This window comes from Mus caroli, chromosome 12 (assembly GCF_900094665.2).
Source record: "Mus caroli chromosome 12, CAROLI_EIJ_v1.1, whole genome shotgun sequence".
NCBI classification, from domain to species: Eukaryota; Metazoa; Chordata; class Mammalia; order Rodentia; family Muridae; genus Mus; species Mus caroli.
In genome coordinates, this window is record NC_034581.1 from 55025082 (window position 1) to 55032981 (window position 7900).

The window sequence follows — 7900 nt, forward strand, 5'->3', positions numbered from 1 at the left end:
GAGACAGGGTTTCTCTGTGTAGCCCTGGCTGTCCTAGAACTCACTTTGTAGACCAGGCTGGCCTCGAACTCAGAAATCCACCTGCCTCTGCCTCCTGAGATCTGGGATCACAGGCATGCGCCACCACACCCGGCTAGGAGGTGTGTTTTTTTTTGTTTGTTTGTTTGTGTGGTTTTTGTTTTGTTTTTGCTGAGGTGAGATGACATAGGGGGAGGGAAAAGGTGACGAAGGGTATGGGTGACTGACAGATCCAACAAAGGTAGTCTATGTCAGTAGTAGCTAGGCAAAGGCAGGCTTAAGCAGGTTGTGCTGAGTCACTCCAGTACGGAAGTGACTGAGACAGTTTTCAAACTTGAGCCAGGCTCCTGTTTGTCCTCATCTCCCAAACCAGGGCCCAAATGGGACTCAACAGTTTACCTTTCCAGAAAGTGTCTGTCTTTCTTCTTTCCTTTTCTTTTTCCTCTTCTCCCTCCTCTGCTTTCATTTTTTAAGACTGTGTCTCACTCTGTAGTCCAGGTGTAGGTCTCACACAGGTTGTTCTGGAACTCAATAAGTAGTTCAGGCTAGTCTCAAACCCATGGCTATCTTCCCACTTCAGCCCCTCAAGAACTGGGATTATCTATGGGCGTGACCACGTCTGAATGTGAGAGTATGTTTGGTAGAAAAGTTTTAAATACAAGTTTAATTAATTTTTGTACTTTTTGTTGGTTGTGATTTTAAATGCCACACCCAAGCAACCATTACCAAATCTGATATGATGATGCTTCTGCCTATACTTCCTTACCACTAGAAATATAAAGAATGGAAACTCACTCAGTACTCTATGGGATATGATACTTGGAGTTTTAGAGCTAAGCCAAGCAAAGTCACATGAATGTACTCCAGGACAAAGACAAAAGTAGTCCAGGGAAATGAAAGTATTCCAGTCTAAAGGAGTTCTGCATCAGTCTGTTGACCAGTACGAATGGCATACAGGGTTGTTGGCTGGTTGTTCATTTGGGCAGAGCAATAGCTGTAGCTGATGGTGAAGAATATACTTAATGGTTGGTAGGCAACCAGCTTTGATTGTTTGGTATGTCCAAAACTTCTTCATCGGGATAGTTTTAAGTTTTTGTGGCAAATACAAAGTGATCATTTTCAGAGTTCAAAGCTGTCGAATACCTATCCAGTCTTCGTGTTTAATCTGTTCTTGGGTATGGGAGTTGGGGAGTGAAGGTGTGAGCAGGGCAATGCTAATGAAACCCAAGCCAGGATGGGTACTTAGGTGACGTTCTTCCCAGAGTCTATAAAATGTACCTGCAGACCACAGTTCTTTTTGTATTATTATTAGATACTTTATTGACATTTCAAATTTTATCCCCTTCTCTCATTTCCCTCTGAAAAACCCCCTATCCCACCCCTCCTCCCCTTGTAGTCCATGTTTCTACATCATGAATTTGTGTATCTTTCATTTGTTTGTTAAAGAAAAAAGTGTCAGTTCCACTCTTCAAGTTTCAAATATTTGGCTGAGTTATTTTATTACTGAGAAATTGAGTAGCCTAAATTCTCAGTAACTGTATACACTTTCCTGAATACTAGTGTTTTCTGCTAGGATCCAATCTCAATGCATGTGGAGCTCCATTCAAGCTAAATGAAGTGGACCTTTTTCCTGTAGTGAAACCTCAGGCCTTGCCTACATGCTTTCTCTTGGAAGTCCATTCTATTCTTCCTAATAATTTTTAGATACTTGGGTACCAAATATAACTGCTCACTGGGAAAGTGTTCATATCTGGCCTTCCTATTCACTACAATATCTGGATTTGAATTTCACTGAATTTGTATATTACCTTCTTTAATAAGATATATTTAAATATTTTAATATAATATATGTTTATTTATTTATTTTTTAATTTATTTTTTAAATAGGTATTTTCTTCATTTCAAATGCTATCCCAAAAGTCCCCCAGACTCTCCTTCCCCCACTCCCCTATAATATACTTTTAAATTAAAATACAATTAGAGATGTTAGATTTTTGATAAACATGACAGTTTAAAATTTTTATATTTTGACTTTCCTTTTAATTTACAGAGACAGAAAATATAAAAATTTAATTCAAAAGATAATCAATAAATGGGAGGAAAAATAACAAATGCCTTTTCATATTTTCAGGGAATTTGTAAGTTGTGAAAATCCTTAAAATAATTTATTACATATGATTTAGACTTTTCCTAAATATTAGGTCTCAAATAAAATATGACCATATTTGGAGTTTCTTCATGTTTGCAATGACCCATATTACAGCACCCAAATTAGTTCTATTTAATTTTCCCTTTAATAATCCTTTGCAACGTTCAGACTATGTTATGTTGAAGTTACAGAAACAATGTTGTGATAGTGAACACAGCTACTTCCTGTATGCACAGGTCTTGCAACTTACCTTCAATTACAGACTACTAAAAATAAAGGCCTTACTGAGAAACTTGAGAGATTGCAGTGTTGTGCCTTAGCATTTTATCCTTCTGGTTTATTTATTCACATTTTTGTACCTTCATCATAAGACTTGAAAGTGGGCTATTCCCCCACCTTATGCACGATGCTCCATTTCAATGTCTATTTCAGGAAAATGAGTCCATGTTTCCCATTTCTCTTCTCAGTGCACTGCTTTCTTTGGTATTAACTTCCTAGTGCCTCAACTGGCGATTCTCCTATGTTTGGGATGGTTTAGTTTTGTGAGTATTATAGGAAAATGCAGTTGGCTTAAAAGTTAACCCCTGGGTGGTTGAAATCTTTAGTTAGATGCATCTTGAGGACCTGATTTAAGAGGGAGCTCTTTAAATTCAGTGCCCTACATTCTGCAGTTCCCTGAAGAACATGCAGGAGGATGTGTTACTGCAGGCAAGTGTGACAACAACAAATGTCTGTCTCCTAAAGTTGGCATATCCCTGTCTTCTTCATTTTACATTTATTATAGTCCAACAAAAATGTAGAAGTAGGCTTTTTTGTTTGTATGATAAAAAGTTAATGTTGCTGTAATGTTCTGTTTTGGGATTAAGTACAATAGAACCTTTCCTTTAAAACTTGTGTATGCTTACTTATACCTACTGGGGATATTCCATTGTGCTATTTTCAAATCAAAATTTTGAAAGAATTTTTTAGTTTCTAGGATGCATAAACTATGCTTTCTGTTTTACACTAGTCTATGATCATGTCTTTCTCTGTCCATGCACTCCTTCAATACAGCTGTTTATTTATACCTTAGTAGTTTCTTACATTTAGTAGCTGAAATTTAGTTTTGGGTCTCTGGTTTCTTTTCTAGTATGCTAGTTTTATGTCGATATGCCTAGCTTCACAATGCTGCTTTAATGATGTGGTGTATTTCAAACATATTATGATGGCTCAGGTCATATTTACATTGTATTCTGTGCTACAAGTCAATTTCCCATTGGGCAGAAAGATGACAGCCATGGTATATCACCAGGAAAACTGTAGAGTTACTCAGAGGTTTGTTCTTCTTTTCTTCCTTATATTTAGGTAATCACTTAATACATATTTGTGGGATAGCAATGGTGCTAGGAATTTTTCTAGGCACCTGGGATTCAGGAATGACAGCTGAATTCCTGTTTGTGCTGAGCCTACATTTTAGGACAGTGGTTCTCAGGTATTGGTGCATATTAGGAAAACCTGGAAAGATTTGGCAACTCCTCAGGATTAGTTTTATAGATGCAAACTAACTCATAACTTACAGGGATGAACACAGGAATCAGTATTATTTTGTGAAATGTCCAAGATGATTTCAAAGTACCTCTATGTTTGAGGACCCTTAGTCTATAGCCAGGGGTGTTCACTTTCATGCATGGGAGTGACCAATGGGAAGGATCTGTTAAAACCCTTTTTGTTTGTGTTTTTGATTTTTGTTTTTGTGGTTTTGATTATTAAATTTGTGTTTTGATTCAATAATCTGAAAATTTGCATTTTATTATCTTTCCCAGTGTTGCTGATTTATGAACTGCATTATGAGAATGATGGATATGGAGGCTTGACACTAAATGCATGGTAGTAAGCCCTTTGGATGAGCTTTACCTAGGAGCTTGTTAGAAATATAGAATCTACAGCCAGGTTTGATGGCACACACTTGATAATATCAACAGGCAAGAAGCAAAGGCAAAGTGGAATTCTGTAAACTTGAGGCTAGCCTGGTCTGCATACTCAGTGTACATCCTCAATTCTATAGCAGCCAGGGCTACATAGTGAGACCCTGTGAGCAAACACACACACACACACACACACACACACACACACACACACACACAAACAAATAACAATTAAAATACAAAAGAAAAAAAAGAAGAGAAAATAGAGTTGCAAGCTGGCTGATACCAAGCCCAATGGAATCTGGAATCAGAATTTGTTGTTTAACAGGATCCCCTATTTAAATTATTAAATTCAAATAGGAATTTAAATTTGTAAATACTTAGTACACTTTAGTGGACCTTTTCTGTACAGCTAAGCAAAGCCAACCACAGGCTGATTATTGTTCCATATGTTCCCTTTAACTAACTAATGTCATAAATGTTTTCAAAACAAAACACTGTACTGGTGATAATCTGTTTGTTTCTTTGTTTGTTTGTTTTGATGCATGGTCTTATGCTATAGCCCAGGCTAGTCTTGAACTTAGGATGAACTTTTGCCTTAGTTTTTAAGTGCTGAGTCCACAGGTATGGCCTATTACAGCCAGATCTTATATCTTTTTCTACCACAGAAGTTCTAGTAAATATCAATGATAGCTAAGGTTCTTCATTATACCTTGCTAGAGTAAGAAAGAAGCTTTTCTTAGTTTAGCATACTTATAATTTCTTCCTCTTTAACTTTGAAATTTATGTAAAACTCTTCAAAAGTGCAATAGGCCTTCAGCCAGCCTGATGAATAAGGACTTCTCAACGACTAGGGAAAGAACTCTTGATGGAGGGAGGGAACTTTGTGTGTGTGTGTGTGTGTGTGTGTGTGTGTGTGTGTGAGATCTCTAGGACATGACAGACACCTGGGATGCTGAGGCTCTAGGGAGTCTATGAGGGAGACTCCAGCCAGGACTCCTAGCAGTGGGGGATATGAAGATTGAAGTGGTCACCTCCTATAGCCAGGCAGGAATCTCCAGTGAAGGGGTAAGGACACTAACCCTCCCATAAAACCGTTGATTCAAAATCTGTCCTGCCTACAAGAAGTGCAGGGACAAAGATGGACCAGAGACTGAGAGAATGGACAATCAATGACCAGCCCAACATAAGACCCATCCCATGAGCAAAAACCAATCCCTGGCACTATTAATGACACTCTGTTATGCTTGCAGACAGGAATTTAGAAGGGTGAAAACGATTCAGAGACCTACAGCCAAACATTAGACAGAGCTCAGAGACTCTTGTGGAAGGATTGGGGGAAGGATTGAAGGATCCAGAGGGGATAGGACCTCCGTAGGAGGACTAATAGAGTCAACTAACCCTTGAGGGCTCCCAGTCATTGAATCACCAATCAAAGAGCATACATGGCCTTGACCAAGGCCCCCTGCACGTATGTAGAAGTTGTGCAGCTTGGTCTTCATGCAGGTTCCCCTGCAATTGGAGCAGGGCCTGTCCTTGCCTGTGGATCCTGTACTCCTAACTGGGCTGCCCTGTCTGGCCTCAGTGGAAAAGAATATGCCCAGTCCTGCAGTGGGTTGATGTGCTAGGGTGGGTTTTTAGTTGTAGAGCATCACCAGGAAAGAGTAAGAATTTTTACTGAGCTTCTAGACTGTTCTTCTCCCTATCAGTAATTTCATTCTGTATAAATGACATCTTTTGGAGGAATGTGATTAGGGGGAATTATGAGTAAAGTATTATATACTAATAAATGTATATTGTTAGTCTTATCAAAGCAAAATAATCCAATTCTATATATTTTTCTTAAAAATATTTGAAAACCCTCTTAATTATGAAAAATTTCTTCCATATGAAATTGTAGAGAGAAAGAGAATGCAGAAGAGATCTATATACTCATTTTTTATTTCATTTTTTGAGACATGTCTCACCATGTAGGTCTGGCTGACCTGAAACTCACCATGTAGACCTCAATTGCCTTGAACTCAGGGATTCTCTTGCCTCTGCTGCCCTAGCACTGAGATTTAAAAGCATGTGCCATGACCCTAGCTGAGTGAAACTGAGTTGTTTCAAAGCAAATCTAGGTATCATAGTTAACCTAGAATATTACAGTGTATATTAAATATTATAGTGTATATTTTATAGTGCAGTGTAATATTAAATATTACAGTGTATGCCTTTTTTTTGATTCTACCTCTTCATTCTGCCTGTTTAGACATGACTCTGTGCAAGCCTCTCAGTGGGGCACCCCCCCTCCCCTGTCCCGGAGAGAAGCTCTACTACATGATAGTCTCTAGCTCAGTGGTGACTGTTTACCATTTGAGGAATACAACAAATGATTCTATTTGAAGTTGCTAACCCTCCCTTTGCTTCCCCCCAAAAAAACTATACAAGAGTTTACAAACATATTAACATCAATAATGAGAAAGGTCCTAGGGAGCCTCCCCGTTGTCTCTGCTGGAGGTGCAAACTGGAGGGGCACTGTCCCTACAGGCTGCTTGTTGCTATGAGATCTTATGGCAGCTGCTCTGGATCCATTGCTGGCTTCTTTGGCACCTCCAGGTTCAACTGACTGTCTTCCGCTGTGCTCATGACGAGCTGGAAACTTTGAACCTGCAGCACTGGCAGCTCTTCAGCCCGTCATCGCTCTGGCTCAAGCTCCTGCTGGAAGGGACACTTCCTCTCCTGACAGTGCTTCTTGTGGGCAGGCCAGGCCTTCTGCTGGCTCTGAGAGCCACAGTATCGAGCCACCTGGCAACGCCTACAGATGTTGAACTCTTGAAGCTGCTTTTCAATTACCATACAAGGAGGATAATGACACTCACAGTAGGTACAGGAATTTTCTTCTTCCACCACATCCCCATTGGCATTATAGTACTGGGTCACATTCAAGACGGGGAATTGTTCTTCTATAGGGTCTGTGGGAAGCTGCTGGATTGCAAGCCAGCATAAGCTTTGCTCCCTTTGTTTGCTGGAGGTCTTTTCAGCTTTGGGTCGCCAGCCCCATGGTGCCAGCTGCAGGTTGTCCAGGCGATTGTCCACAGTCACAGCATTGAGATGTACCACCTGAAACCCGGGAGCCACACCTCCCCTGTGTCATTCCCACAGCAGCTCATGCAGAAGCCTGTCAGAGCCCCTTCCTCAGTTTTTGTCAAAGGCATATGCAAAAATCTTAGCACCATTTCCATCAGCATCTACTTCCATTTGAGCCTCAAAGGAGTAGCTGTCCACTAGTGGTATGACCTGCTCATCTATCAGTGTGTATTTGGTCTTCGCGGCCACCCGGCTAAGCTGCACGATGCCCAATTTAAAGTCGGTCATGGCCAGGCCTGCGCTCTTGGTAGGTGGAAGGTGGAGCAGCTCCCTCAGGAGGCTCCGGATCGGACAGGGCCATAGCGAGGCTTTGGCACTCCAGGTCAGGCCGGTGCCGGGGACAGGCTGGGCTGGCCGCAGGTGGACGAAGCTAGGTCAGGCTCCGGCCACCGCCACCTCGCACCCACTGGACCTGCCACCACAGTGTATGTCTTTAACATACTACTTTAAAACATGAGTGCAGGTATTCCCAAGATCCCTGAAGTGGAAAAAGCACAAATGTCCATGAATTGGTGAGTACATGTATCTACATTGTGGTAGATACATGTCATGGAATTTTGTTTTATCTTGAAATGAAGTACTGATTCAGTGGCATAATTTTGATAAACTCCTAAAGCATTATGTTAACTGCAAAAATCTTGACAGAATTGTTGCTTTATTATAATATTTGTCTCAACTTACACGTAGCATCAGGATATAT

At 40.4% G+C, this 7900-nt stretch overlaps 1 pseudogene; it reads right to left on the minus strand.

Moving 5' to 3' along the window:
• Positions 1-6747: 6747 nt before the first annotated feature.
• Positions 6748-7428, minus strand: LOC110307523 (annotated as a pseudogene).
• Between the last annotated feature and the right edge of the window lie 472 nt (positions 7429-7900).